At 48.8% G+C, this 13,813-nt stretch overlaps 1 long non-coding RNA gene and 1 pseudogene across 5 annotated transcripts in view; one reads left to right on the forward strand and one right to left on the reverse strand.

Annotated features, from left to right (window-relative positions):
* Nucleotides 1-204: 204 nt before the first annotated feature.
* Nucleotides 205-13,813, reverse strand: part of LOC144380190 (uncharacterized) — a 54,277-nt gene continuing 40,668 nt past the window's right edge. The window contains exons 2-6 of one of the 4 annotated variants that reach the window (XR_013444060.1): nt 6,838-6,915; nt 4,683-4,742; nt 1,200-1,595; nt 601-839; nt 205-360 (exon numbers count right to left, since the gene is read on the reverse strand). This is a non-coding gene — a long non-coding RNA (uncharacterized LOC144380190). Of the gene's footprint in view, nt 361-600; nt 840-1,199; nt 1,596-2,557; nt 2,693-4,682; nt 4,743-6,837; nt 6,916-13,813 lie in introns of those variants that run through there. The other 3 variants (XR_013444059.1, XR_013444057.1, XR_013444058.1) reach the window with 3 other exon arrangements.
* Nucleotides 1,491-10,089, forward strand: LOC118526215 (olfactory receptor 13H1-like; annotated as a pseudogene). Its single transcript, XR_013444047.1, has 3 exons — nt 1,491-1,527; nt 3,083-3,334; nt 8,779-10,089. The product of XR_013444047.1 is annotated as an olfactory receptor 13H1-like (transcript).

A 13,813-nucleotide genomic window follows, 5' to 3' on the forward strand; every position in this document is an offset into this window, starting at 1 on the left:
CGATTTCCCCCTTCATTCTTCCCCTCCTGCTACATTCTTCTTCTTCTTCTTTTTTTTTTTTTATAACATATAATGTATTATTTGTGTCAGGGGTACAGGTCTGTGATTCATCAGTCTTACACAGTTCACAGCGCTCACCATAGCACATACCCTCCCCAGTGTCTATCACCCAGTCACCCCATCCCTCCCACCCCCCACCACTCCAGCAGCCCTCAGTTCTGGCTGATGCTTTAACAGTGCTTCGTGGAAACACTGGCTTTGTCTTGTCCAGCTCTGTGAGTGTTAACTCATTCAGAGACTCAATGCCGCCGCGTCCGCAATCAGCCAGCCGACCGGTTGCCATGCCTGCAGCTTGGCCTCCTGCAGGAAATCAGGACAGAGTGTCAGGAAGGGGGAGGGGGAGGGCCCGTTGTCATGGGGACCTGCAGCGGAAAGCCCGACTCAGTCAGAAAATGGAATTCAGGCTCTGAGGAAAGGAAGATACACAGTGATTTCTTGGGTTGAGGTAGACCCCCCCGCCCCCCGGAGCTCACATAAGGGATTCCTAACTCTTCATCAGAGGCCGGTGGTGGAGGCTGTGAGGTGAGCTCCCCAGCATACCTCTCCTCACTGATTCACAGGGGGGCCGCTGCTGCCTGAGACCCCACAGACCGAGCTCTCTTTATGTCCGTAATCTCCCTGCACAGATGTGTGAGGCAGGGCTTAGAGGCTGCCCATGTCCTTGGATGGAGACTTCCAGCTTCAGTGTCACCCCCATCTGGAAAGCCGCAGACCCTCTCCCCTTGTCTCCTGTCCCCCCAGCACCTTCAGTCCCATTCACATCCATCTCTGCTGGGCAGCTGGGGGAAATACCAAAGAGTGAATCAGTTAAGTCACTCCACTCCCCCAAATAAACACCCACCCCTGCCCCAGGGACCCTCTGTTCCCTCAGAATGAAACCCAAATTTTCCCTTGGCCTGCTTGGTCCTGCTATCATCATGGTCTTACTGATTTTATCTCCCCCTTGGTCACTAGGCTGCAGCCACACTGGCCTCTCTCTGTGCCTCCACAGAACCAACCCCAGGACCTTTGCACCTGCTGTTCCTTCTACCCCTCCTCACCTGGGTGTTCATGGGGCTCCATCCTTTCTCCATTCAGAGGTCACCTCCTCAGGGAAGCCCCCCCGCCCCGACTGCCATCCTCAGAGACCCTCCACACACCTCCCCTGCCTTATTTCCATCACGGTGCTGATACTTCCTTGATGCCCACACTTGTTCATTGCTTCTCCCACCACCGGAATGGGAGCCCCTTGGCATGTGGTAGAAAGAACGGAGCTAAGGGTCTGGTTCTCTGCTGGTGCCAGGGTTGTCAATGGGGAATGTAAAAGTCCAAAGAACAAAAGTAACAGTAAGTAATTTCTTGTAAAAAAAAAAAATTCTGTTTGTTTTGCTACTTTTGTCAGGGAAGAAGGAATCATATGGCATGGTGACTAGAGAGTCAGAGGTTTGAGAATAGGAGAGCTGGTGTGTGGCTTTTTTATTCATCTATGTGAGTATTGCGATGAGCTGGAAGTCGGGGGAAGTGGTCTTGCTGAGGGTGACTGTCCATGTCCAGACCTATAAGGAATAGAGGAGTTTCGTGAAGATGTATATTTCTGTATTTCTGATCCTTTTTCACCCGGGGACGGTCCCTCCCAGGGCCAGCCCGGGCCTAGAGATAGTGAACAAGAGGCTGAGAGTGTGTGTTTGTACGCACACCAGCCAATCCAGAGCCCACATCCGCCCCCTGCTCTGTCAGGCTCTCCTGGGTGGGACGACATCCATCGGCCCTCACCTCCCCCGAAAGCACAGTAAATACTCCTGCCCCACGTCTCCCATGCCCAGGCTCCGCCTGCTGACCCACCCAGTGCTTTCCCACGTGGCCCTTCCAGGCAAGGCCTGCCCCACTTCTTGGGAAAGTAACACACTTTTAATGACTGTCATTTACAGTTCTGTTTACCTGTTGTGTGTGAAACTTCGTGACTCGTGCAATTATCACTTCCATTTTGTGCAAGTCCGGCAGAGCCCGGAAGCCTCTCTCCATGGCGTGTGTGGTGGGTGTTGAAGGGGAATTTGGAGATGACTCCATGATCAACCAAACTGCAGTCTCAAGCCCCCTTCCCTGCCCATCTTTACCTTAGTAGGACCCAAGCAGAGGGCAGAGAAAGAAGCCAGGCCTGGAATGCCCAGTCCCCTGATGTTCAGAGACAGGATGGGGTGCGGATGTGGGACACACGGGCTCCGGGCCAGGCAGGCGGGAGACCTGCCCTCTGAGCCCAGCGTTCCCATCTGTCGAGTGCAGACCGTCTGAGGCCCTCGCTCACAGCCAGGGCTGCCTGGCTCAGCTCTGTGGCACTTCGCAGGGGGGCAGCGGAGGGGAGATGAGCGGGTGTGAGATCCAGCCTGCACGACTCACGCAGCTGGGTCCCCACGCCGGGCCTGCGCCGCCGTCCCCAAACCCTGGCGTGTGCGCCGTTATTGCCCCTGAGGAAGCAGTCTTACTATAAACCACAGCAAAACCCCACACAAGTGTAAACACATTCCTTATAAAAGTATCTCCTTTATTTTCTCTGCTCCAATTTGAGGGAGTGCCTCGGAGTTCATCAAGTACCCGTGTGGTCAGTAGATGGCAGTCTCGAATCACGGAAGAGTAAACAGGCTCGTTTTTTAAAAAGCTTTAAAAAAAAAAAAGATTGTATTTATTGGAGAGAAAGAGAGAGCTCCTGGGAGCAGGGGTGGGGGGGGTGGGGTGTAAGCAGGGGTGAGGGGAGCAGAGGGCACGCTGAGAGGCCGAGGGGAGTGTTGAGACAGGGCAGGATCCCAGGACCCTGAGGTCATGACCTGAGCTGAAGGCCAACACTTAACTGACTGAGCCACCCAGGCGCCCCTATTTCTGGACTTTTGATTCATGGATTCATACACTAGATGTTCTTGGATACTTTGTTCAACACGTTTGTGAGATTTAATTGTGTTGTGTGTGGGCATCACTTGGTCATGTTTCCTGCTTTTTTGGGGGGTGAATGTTTCGCGTGTTCTCACGTTAAAGGACATTTGTGCGGCTTCAGGTTTGGCGCTGCTGTAAGACCTGGTGCGCGTCACGGTGCTCGAGTCCGTGCGTGACCACTAAACATGCACGTAGGAGTGGAAGGGCTTTGTCATAGAATCCGGATTCGTTACACGTAGATCCTGCCAAATGCATTGCTGCGGGTGACCGATTTACATGCCCCGCGGTGGGGAATGAACGCTGCCGGATGCCCTCCATCCCAAACCGTGGCTGGAAGCTCTGTTCTGGTGTTTGCTGCATACGGGGGTTTGTGGTAATGTCTCATAAGTTTTCTCTTGCATTTTCCTGAGTGTTAGCAAATGTGTGGGTTTTTTCATATATGGAATGTCCGTTCAATATTCCCTTTCTGACTCGTTTCAATTTCTTCCCCCATGTTTTCTACTCAAGTTTTTTCCTCTCCTTGCTCTATAGGAGCACTTCTGTGTTCAGGATATGAGTTCTTCTTCAAATGTATGTGTTGCTAATAACTTCCATGTCATACCTTGACTTTTCTTTCTTTCTTTTTTTTTTTTTTTAAGATTTTTAAAATTTATTTGACAGAGAGAGACACAGTGAGAGAGGGAACACAAGCAGGGGGAGTGGGAGAGAGAGAAGCAGGCTCCTTGCAGAGCAGGGAGCTCGATGCGGGGCTCAATCCCAGGACCCTGGGATCACGACCTGAGCCGAAGGAAGACGCTTAACTGACTGAGCCACCCAGGCGCCTGATACTTTGACCTTTCATTCCCCCTTTTTGGGTAGAGTACTTAGTATTAATGTAGCCAAGTTTATCAGTTGCACTGGGTTAGAGGTCTACACATACCCCAGAGAATGGATCTCATCTTGTCCTCCAAGAGTTGGTTTTTGTTGTTGTTGTTGTTGTTGTTACCTTACCTTTACTTTTTCCTTTAGAGGGAACTTAAGTTTGAGACCACAGTGAGATGTCACCTCACATCTGTCAAAATGTTTGTATCAAAAGGACAAGAAACGACAGATACGGAGAAAGGGGAACCCTCCTACACTGTTGGTGGGAATGCAAACTGGTGCAGCCCCTCTGGAAAACAGTATGGAGGTTCCTCAAAAAATTAAAAATAGAGCTACCCTACGATCCGGTAATTCCATTGCTGGTTATTTACCTGAAGAAAATGAAAAGGCTGATTCAAAAAGATGCATGCACCCCTATGTTTATTGCAGCATGATTTACAGTAGCCAAGATATGGAAGCGAGGTCAATTGATAGATGAATAAAGAAGATGTGGTGTATATACACAATGGAATATTCCTCTGCCATGAAAAAAGAATTTCTTGCCATTTGTGACAACATGGATGGACCTAGAGGGCATTATGCTAAGTGAAGTAAGTCAGAAGGAGAAAGACAAATACCATGTGATTTCGCTTATATGTGGAATCTAAAAAAAACAAAAGAAAACAAAAAGCGAACGCACTTAAACAGAGAACAAACTGGTGGTTGCCAGAGGAAAGGTGGGTGGGGGTGAGTGAAATACATAAAGGGGATTAAGAGTACAGTTATAAAAGAAATAAGTCTCAAGGATTAAAAATACAGCACAGGGAATATAGTTAATAATATAATAACGTCGTACGCTGCCAGACAGTAATTACACTTACCGCGGTGAACACCCCGAGCCACGTGTAGAAGTTGAATAGTGGAATCACTATGTTGTACAGCTGAAAGCAATATATCGTGTGTCAACGATACTTCAACTAAAAAGACAGAAGACTTGAGGGAAACATGCCGGACTGCAAATAGGGGAGATCTCTGCACATTCGAAGTAAATGTAATTTTTACTTTCTGCTTTGTGATTGTGTTATTCTGGTTTTCTCCAAGGAGGATGTTTTTGTTTTCAGGAAGAAAAGTATTTTAGTTGGTTTACTTTAAAAAAAAATAAATAAACAACTTTCATACATTAAAAAAAGGGAATAGTGTGAGACTGAGAAAAATTATTTTTCTCCCTCCTAATAGTCGTGAATTGGACTAGAGCCATTTATTGAAGACACTGTTCTTTCTTCATTTTTCTGCAGTGTCCTTTTTTTCCTATAAGTTAAACAAAGGTGTATGTGTTGGTCAGTTTCTTCACTCTCTTTGCGAGTTCATTGATCAGATCTCCTTATTGCTCATTTCCGTAGCTTTGAGATTAGCTTTGCTTTCCATTTGGATTGTTCCTTTATATCCCCACGTAAACTTCAGATTCGGTTTGTCTAGTTTCTCACACACGCATGCACACACTCACACTCACACACACTCGTGGGATGTAGACTGAGGCGGCACAAAATTTATAAACTAATATCAGTCAAAAAGAAAACCTAAAATTATTGATTACTTGAATTTATAACATGCTCCCATCTGTGTAGTTCCTCTTTCATGCTTCCTTTTCATTTAATTGTTAGTAAAAATGTATATATTTAAGGTGCACAGCGGGATGATTAGATGTGTAATCATTTACATAGTGAAATGACTCGGACAGTCCAGCAACAGAGTTGTTGTTTTGTGTGTGTGACGCAAGCGCCCGAAAGCTCTCTCTACAAGTTTCCGGTATTCATATTATTAAGTGTAGTCCCGCTGTTCCAGAGATCTCCGGACTTGTTTACCCTGTATAAGTGCAACTTTGTCCCTGCTGACCAGTTTCTCCCCATTACCCACCCCTGGCCACCACCGTTCTACTCTCTGCTTCTAAGTATTCAACTGTTTCAGACCCACATGCAAGTGAGATCATGCAACCTTTTTTTTTTTTTTTTTTTTTTTTAAGATTTTTAAAATATTTATTTGTCAGAGAGAGAGCAAGAGCAGGGTGGAGGGGCAGAGGGAGAGGGAGAAGCAGGCTCCCCGCTGGGCAGGGAGCCTGATGGAGGACTCGATCGCAGGACCCTGGGATCATGACCTGAGCCGAAGGCAGATGCTTAACCGACTGAGCCACCCAGGCATCCAGAGATCATGCAGTCTTTTTTGAGAAAGCTTTGCCGTTGTTTCTTTGGGGCCAAGACACCAAACAAAAAAAACTACTTTCTATAGAAAGGGGCTTTGAAAATCAGTGACAGACTCCAAACCCCTCATTGTCTTTGGACGGACTGAAGGCCAAAGGATAACAATGTGCTGTCTCAAGGTCATATGTCTCAAGGTCAGAAGCAGACCTGACAACCCTCCTGGTCTGCCTGGCACTGGAAAACTTGTGGGACGCAGGACTTTCAGTCGTAAAATCTGGACAGTCTTGGGAAGGCTGGGATGGGTGGGTCACCCTACAAGTTAGAGAGGCCTTGTCTTTGTTTGGCCAAGGCTCATTTTTGTCTGTGTTCATGCACGATTACGGGGTCGTCTTGTTTCTGCCTCATTGCTTGGTGGTCGCAGAGCAGCCTTGTCTGAGGTGCGTACGCCGTGAAATTGCAGGTGTCCCACAGGAGAGCACAGGGGTCTGGCTCTCCCTTCCCATCTGTGAGCCCCTTCCTGGGCCACAACAGCTGGGATTCCTCTGTCCACTTCACACCCGGGGAACGTGACTCTCAGGGAGGCCCCAGAGCCAATCCACGGTGTGGCTGGGACGACCTCCGCACACCCAGACCCTGAGTCTCCATCTGCGGCCCAGATTCTGGAGGGAGGGAGCGATCCCCTCAGCCAAACTTTTCCTCTGATGGCTCTGAGAGATCCGTAAGGATTGTTTTTCCAATATCCTAGTCTAAGCTTTGCTAACAAGCATCCCCAGGTGGTGCCCAGGAGCCTCCAGAGACCACAGGGGTGTAGTTGGGTGCAGAGATTACTTAAATTACTCACCTCTCTCTGCTTTTTCAGTTCTCCTCCTGCCTCGGCTCCACCCGTCCCCACCGGGCTTTCCGGAAACTCTGTGGGAGACTGAAGAAAAAGATACAGACAGAGGGCGATCAGACGTTCTTATTCTCAGGGATCCTGCTTGGGAACGTGCTGGGGATCAAGATGTTGTACACAGGCTCCTTGGAATGATCTTCTTGTTCTCCCCAAAGTGTGAGAGCAGCCTGATTCCTGTTTGTGTGTGGCCTCTTCATGGAAGGAAGGGGTGAAGTTCCCGGATTAGACTCTGCTGGAACCAAGTGTGTGGCTGGGTATGGGAGAAGCGTGGGAAGAGGATGCTTAACCTGATACAGCTTCATCTGTCCATCCATCCTTCCATCTGTCTTTCCTTCCTTCCACCCTTCCATCTACCCACCCACCCATCTGTCCCTCCGTCCACCCACCCATCCGTCCATCTTCCCATCCATCTGTCCTATTCCCTCTGCCTCCTGGCCATGCTAATCAGGTCCCTTTTCCTCCCAGCGCTCTCCCGTCATTTCCTTAGGAAGCATTTTTATCCCCTCATTAGGACAGGGTCCCTTCCCCTCATGTCAGAAACTCAAATTCCTACAAGAGCTAGGCGGGTACTATAGTGTTCCTAACTGCTCCTTTGTCCTAGTTTCAGACATGTCCTCTCTCATCGCCTTCAAATGACAGTTCAATTTGGGTGTCTGGTCAAAGGAGGAGATAAAGGTATACAACGTATTTTCTTCCCCATTAAAAAAAAAATGGTATCTACTGTTCTCTCCTTCGCTGACGTGTACCCAAGTGTTCGCACATAATTCCTGCCTCCACCAAACTCACTTCCACATTTTTAGTTTAACAATATATTAGAAATCTGTCTATCTATCTATCTATCTATTATCTATCTATCTATCTATCTATTTAGATATCTATTAGATAGATAGATAGATAGATATCAGTATACATAGTTTCCTTATTAGTTTCACTTCTGCACAGTGTTCTTGCCATGGATGGGCCACAATTTCTTTACCCAGTCCCGTATTTCTAGACGTTGTGATAGTTTTCCATCATCTGGAATACAACTTGGCATTTATGTTTTTAAACATGAATTTAAGGGGCGCCTGCCTAGCTCAGTTGGAAGAGCATATGACTCTTGATCTCAGGGTGGTGAGTTCAAGCCCCACATTAGGTGTAGAGATGACTTAAGTAAATGAATAAATAAAATTTTTAAAAATGTTAAAAATCTGTTTGAAAATAATCCCATTGATCTCAGTTTGCACATGTGATCCGTTGGCAGGATAAACAACTAGAGTTGCAGAACTTGGAAAAGGACACATGCAGATACAGTTTTTCGGGGAAGGGAGTGTGGTGGGAACAGAGCAAGGTCCTAGCACTGAGCGCACTAGTGTTACTTTTCAAATTTTTCTTTAGTCTATCAACTCCTGGGAGCTCAGGGCTTGGTTTTTTTTGTTGTTTTTTCGTCCCCCACTGTAATTTCATTGCCTGGGATCAAGTCTGGACTGGGTAGAAGCTGCTCAGAGGTGCTTGTTGAATGAATGAATAAATGCATTGAAAAAACAATGAGTGAATCCATCCATATAAGTGGATTCATGAGTCAATGACTCAGTAATGAATGAATGAATGAAAGAGCCCACTAGCCAATATGTAAAAGAATCAGTGAAGGAACGATCCAATCTCTTCCACGATCCACCAGTCTACAAATCCACCAATCCACCAATCAATGGCTGTATAATTGGATGGGTCTGTGAGTGCTTCTGCACGGTGGAATGTATTAAGCAAACATTCTTCAGCAAGGGCCACAGCAATGCAGGGGTAAAGGGGTCATCACGTGAATGTTGGTGACTTGAAAGAGCCCAACTGTATTTATAAAAAGCTGCCGGTTTCTGAACAACCTCTCAAGACTATCCACATTTTCCCACCCAGCCGGAGTTTCGGAAGGGGCATGGACGGCCAGAACAGCACAGGGGAGATCTACTTCGTCCTGCTCGGGCTCTCCCAGTACCTGTGGGCTCAGACCGTCTTCTTCTGCTTGCTCCTCCTGTCCTACGTCATCACCCTTTTCGGGAACTGCCTCATCCTGCTCCTGATCTGCTGTGATCCCCGGCTCCACATGCCCATGTACTTCTTCCTCAGCAACGTGTCCTTCCTGGACGTGGGCTACACCACATCCAGCGTGCCCCAGATCCTCATCAACTGCTTGGTGACCGTTCCTGCCATCTTGCTAGGACAGTGCTTGGCCCAGATGGCCGTGGGCTCTATCTGGGTGTCGTGGAGTGTCTCCTGCTGGCCGCCATGGCCTATGATCGCTGTGTGGCCATCGTGGACCCCCTGCGCCACTCCGTGTGTATGGGGCCCTGGCTTTGCAGCCTGTTGGCCGGGACCTCGTGGACAGCGGCGTTCCTGCTGACCGTGGTCCCTGCTGACCATGCCCTTGGAGTTCTGCGGCCGCCAGATCATCATTCACTTCTTGTGCGAGCTCCTGGCCCTGCTCAAGCTGACCTGCTCTGACCTGCAGTTTTATGAGCTGCTCATGGTGGGCACCAGTGCCCTGGCTCTGCTGGTTCCCTTTGCCTTCATCGTGGCCTCCTATGGAAGGATCCTGGTGGCCATGCTGCGGATGCGCTCCACAGAGGGCCACGGCAAGGCCTTTTCCACGTGTGGGTCTCACCTCACGGTGGTGGCGCTCTTCTATGGCATGGCCATCTCCATGTACATGATGCCTCAGGACAAGATCGTCCGTGACCGAGACAAGATCGTCTCCATGTCCTACGGCGTCCTCACCCTCATGATGAACCCCCTCATCTACAGCCTGCGGAACAAGGACATGAAAGGCGCCTTCAGGAGGCTCTTGGGGAAAAAGGCTGACTTCCAAGATGTGGGGCCGAGGAGGGGGGAATAAATTGATATTCTGGATTGCCTACTCTGGGCTGTAAAGTGTGAGTTACTTCTTTGCCACCGTTCTACGGAGGATGTATCTCACACACACACACACACACACACACACACGGACTCTTATTTTAAAGAAGTATTTCCTCTGAGGAAGTCAAGCAAGAGCCAATTCTCCGTGTGTGTGTGTGAGTGTGAATGAGTGTGTGTGAGATGCGGACACGAAAGAGACTGTCCCGGACGTTCTCGATGGCTGAAGGGGAGGAGGGATGGATCCACGTCGACCGACTCTCGCCGCTGGTTCGGGACCCGGTGGCCAGCCCCAGCCAGAGGTGTGTCTAGCCGCTTCTGCTGCCTCGGGAGCCCCTCCAGGAAGCTGCACCCCGTGGGCGCACTGCAGAGGCGCGGGGCTGCTGTCTCCGTGACCCCTGCACGGCCGTCCCGTCCCGCCGGGGCCGTGTCTTTCTGCCCAGCACTGCGGACGTCTGGGATTGTACCTCCTCAGCACCTCGTGTGTTAAATAGATGCTGGAAAAGACATGGGGCTTCTGGGTCGGGGACAGAGCGTCAGGACTCACGGCTGAAGGTGTACTTTGTGCTCGTTTGTTCTGTTCTCCGCGTGCTCCGAGTCCCACGGGGAGGCGAGCAAGGGGCTCGTGGCGGATGGCTGCCCGGCGCGGGCTGTGCTTCGGGGCAGGGACGCTGGGTTTGGAGGGTTTACTCTCGTTACAGGGTTTCTCACAGCAAACACAGCCCTGACAGGTGGCCGGGTGGAGGAGGGTCGTTGGGTTGGCACTGCCGTCATGCCCGGTAGGAAATCTGCGTGGATACTTGGGACCCGGTGGTGACTGCTTCCCGCCCCCCGCCCCCACCCTCCGGTCCTCCCCAGCCTGGGCCCGTGTGGCCAGAGGGGAGCACGGAAGCACAGAGAGTGACGCTGAGTAGCACCAACACCCAACACTAGGCTGTACACACTCGAGTAAGTTAAGAGCTGCCGCCGGAGGGTCTGGCTTCTCAATCTGGCCCCGTTAAAAGACTCCAAATAAGGGGTGCCTGGGGGGCACAGTCAGTTGAGAATCTGACTGTTGATCTCAGCTCAGTGTGGTAATTTAAAAACACAGTATTTGTCCTAGAAAAGATCTCTCTTAAAGAGCTATGCATAAGCTCTTACCAAACACAGCCTTAATTCCTAATGTATCTGTGCAATAACTTTATGGACACCGTAGGTCGTCCTCCTGTGTTTCTCGTTCTTTCCTGCAATATTCATGGACTGACCTCGCGAATCGGTGCTGGTCCAAATAACTATTTTATATTCATCTCTTCAACTCTTGCTTACTAAACTTCACAGAGATAGTCAATGGTTCCCCCATGAGGTATTATTATTATTATTATTATTATTTTAGATTTTATTTATTTACTTGACAGGGAGAGAGAGAGAGAGCACAAGCAGGGGGAGCATCAGGTAGTGGGAGAGGCAGGCTTCCTGCTGAGCAGAGAGCTGGACATGGGGCTCAATCCCAGGACCCCGGGATCATGACCTCAGCCGAAGGCAGATGCTTAACCAACTGAGCCACCCAGGTGCCCCTCTATGAGGGGCCAATTAACTTGTCATTTTATTAAAAAAAACAACAACAAATTTCTAACTTCAAAACCTCTACATGCATTTATCACAATCATTTGAAGATCTTTAAAATCTCCTTTTTATTTATTTATTTTTCCATTTTCAAGATATGCTTTTATTTACATGCATTTTTAAAAGTTTTTATTTAAATTCTAGTTAGTTAGCATGTGGTATAATATTGGTTTCAAAAATCTCCTTTTTAATCTTTTGAGGTTTTCTCTCTAACCTTGCCAAATACAGTATTACTAAATCTCTACAGTAATTAATTTTAAACAAATTTGCTTTTTAATCACTATATTGTACACCTGAAACTAATATAACACTGTGTTAAGTATACTGGCATTAAAATTTTTTAAAAATTGCTTTTTAAAACATACCCCTACCTCTCCCATTAACATAAGGCTCAGTGATCATGATCTTAAGGTAACAGTAAAGATTTCTTTTAAGTAAGTAGTACCTGATATCTTTGTGAACATTTAATTTTTTTTTAGTTGGAGGCAGGGCGAGGGATTGGTGACTCTCTGATCATTTATATCAGGTTGATTCTGACCCGCATCCTTCCTTCAAATAAATGAATTAAACTTATCATTAAGCCTTTTTAATTTTTTTAAGATATGGACGTTGTGTCATATACGTACAATTTAGTAAGAAACTAAATGACTGTCGGGCACTTTTTAATTAGAGATCTGGCATTCACAGGTTGAAAACTGTCAGATGTTGTTTTGAGATCGTATCTTCCAATGTTAGTTTGAAAAGAAAATAAAGCTGGTATTTTAGCATTTTGAAGAAACAGCTTATCAGGAATTTTGACGTACAGGTAGATCTGAAAATCTAGGCCATGTTTAAAATAAACGAAGTAACTCTAAATGAAAGGAAGTATAGGGATTTGGCTCATCATTGTGTCTCCAGCACCTAACCCCAAATCCAGCCCATGACGTGTACACACGAGATATATTTGTTGAGTAAAGAGAAAAGCACACGTGACTACAGACATGCACATCGACTTTATATAATTCTTCTCTTTCTCTTTTTAAAAAGATTTTATTTTTAAGTAATCTGTACACCAGCGTGGGGCTTGGCCCACTGAGCCAGCCAGATGCCCCATAATTCTTCTCTTTCTACAAAGTTGTAGCAAGCACCTCCAGCCGGCTTCTACATTATTTTCAGCAGATCTGCCCACACTTCCGTAGAGACTCGAAATGTCTCATTGGTCCTCACTCAGCAATTTCAACTTTCACACTAGAGACAGCCCAACAGACCCGTCCCCGGTAGGGATGGGAACTCATTCTCCATCGAAACAATGATCTGCGAGTACAGTGCTGTTATACACTGCTCATACGTTCTTCAAATCGTTTGTGGGTTCGGTATAGTAATTGTCTGCATCGTACAACTGAGGAAACTGAGGCACAGAGTCCACGTCCTTACTCTATGATGGGGCAATCAACTGCAGAGACCTCCATCCTCAGCCACGATCCTCCATTCTTCCAACACATACATCTGGGCACCTCTTCAATGCCAGGCTCTGGGGTCAGCCCTGGGATGTGGTCAGCTGGGAGCAAGGCCAGCAAGATTCCCGGGACTGTTGGAGGCTGGGTGCCCTGCAGAGACTTCCTGGGAGTGGTCTTCCCTCGGGGAGGTCAGACTTCTCATCTGTTCTGGGCCCGCCCCATGCTTGCCCATTCCAGGACAGAGGCCAGAGGGCTGCCTCCGCTTCCCACTGCCCCGGACACCAGCACTGAACTGAGGAGGAGAAGGGGGGAAGGTTGGTGAAAGACGAGGGGAGAGAAGAGCAGGCCCACAAGGGAAAGAATCCAGCAGAGGGGAGGTGGAGAAAGACTGCTGGAGGCAGGGAGAGGGGAGAGGAGAACTCTGGGGAGCCAGGAGTGGTCGGGACAGAGGGAAAGACAAGGGAGAAGAGAGAAAATCAGGTGCACGAAAACTCTGCAGCTAATCGCGGTCTTCAGCTTGGGCACACCCATTCTCTCGGTGCCTTTGGCCTTCATCCTCGCGCCCCACACCTTCGTTCTGGTGGCCGTGGGCTAGCTGCCTTCTGCTAAGAGCCGCCTCACGGCACTGCCCACCTGCAGCTTCCACCTGGCCGTGGCGGCTCTTTCATACGGCGCGGTGACCACCACGTCCCTGTGCCCCGCCCCTGGCTCCAGCACCTCCCTGCCCAGCACCACAAGCTATGGCATCCTCACTTTGGTCCTGAACCCACTCATCGACAGCCTTCAAAACCGCGAGGTCCAAGCTGCAGCCCGCTACGCCCTCGCCCGGCTCTGGGGGGTTGGGCACTGCGCTCGGCTGACCCGGAGGGGTTGGAAACAGAGCTGGGGACACTTAGCTCTGGGATCTTGCACACCTCACTCCCTCTCTCTGACCTTCTGTGCACCTTTTGGTGCATTCTGTCTCTACCAATTTCCGTGCATGGGTCAGAGGTCCTACCACATTT

This window comes from Halichoerus grypus, chromosome 15 (genome assembly GCF_964656455.1).
Source record: "Halichoerus grypus chromosome 15, mHalGry1.hap1.1, whole genome shotgun sequence".
Taxonomy (NCBI): domain Eukaryota; kingdom Metazoa; phylum Chordata; class Mammalia; order Carnivora; family Phocidae; genus Halichoerus; species Halichoerus grypus.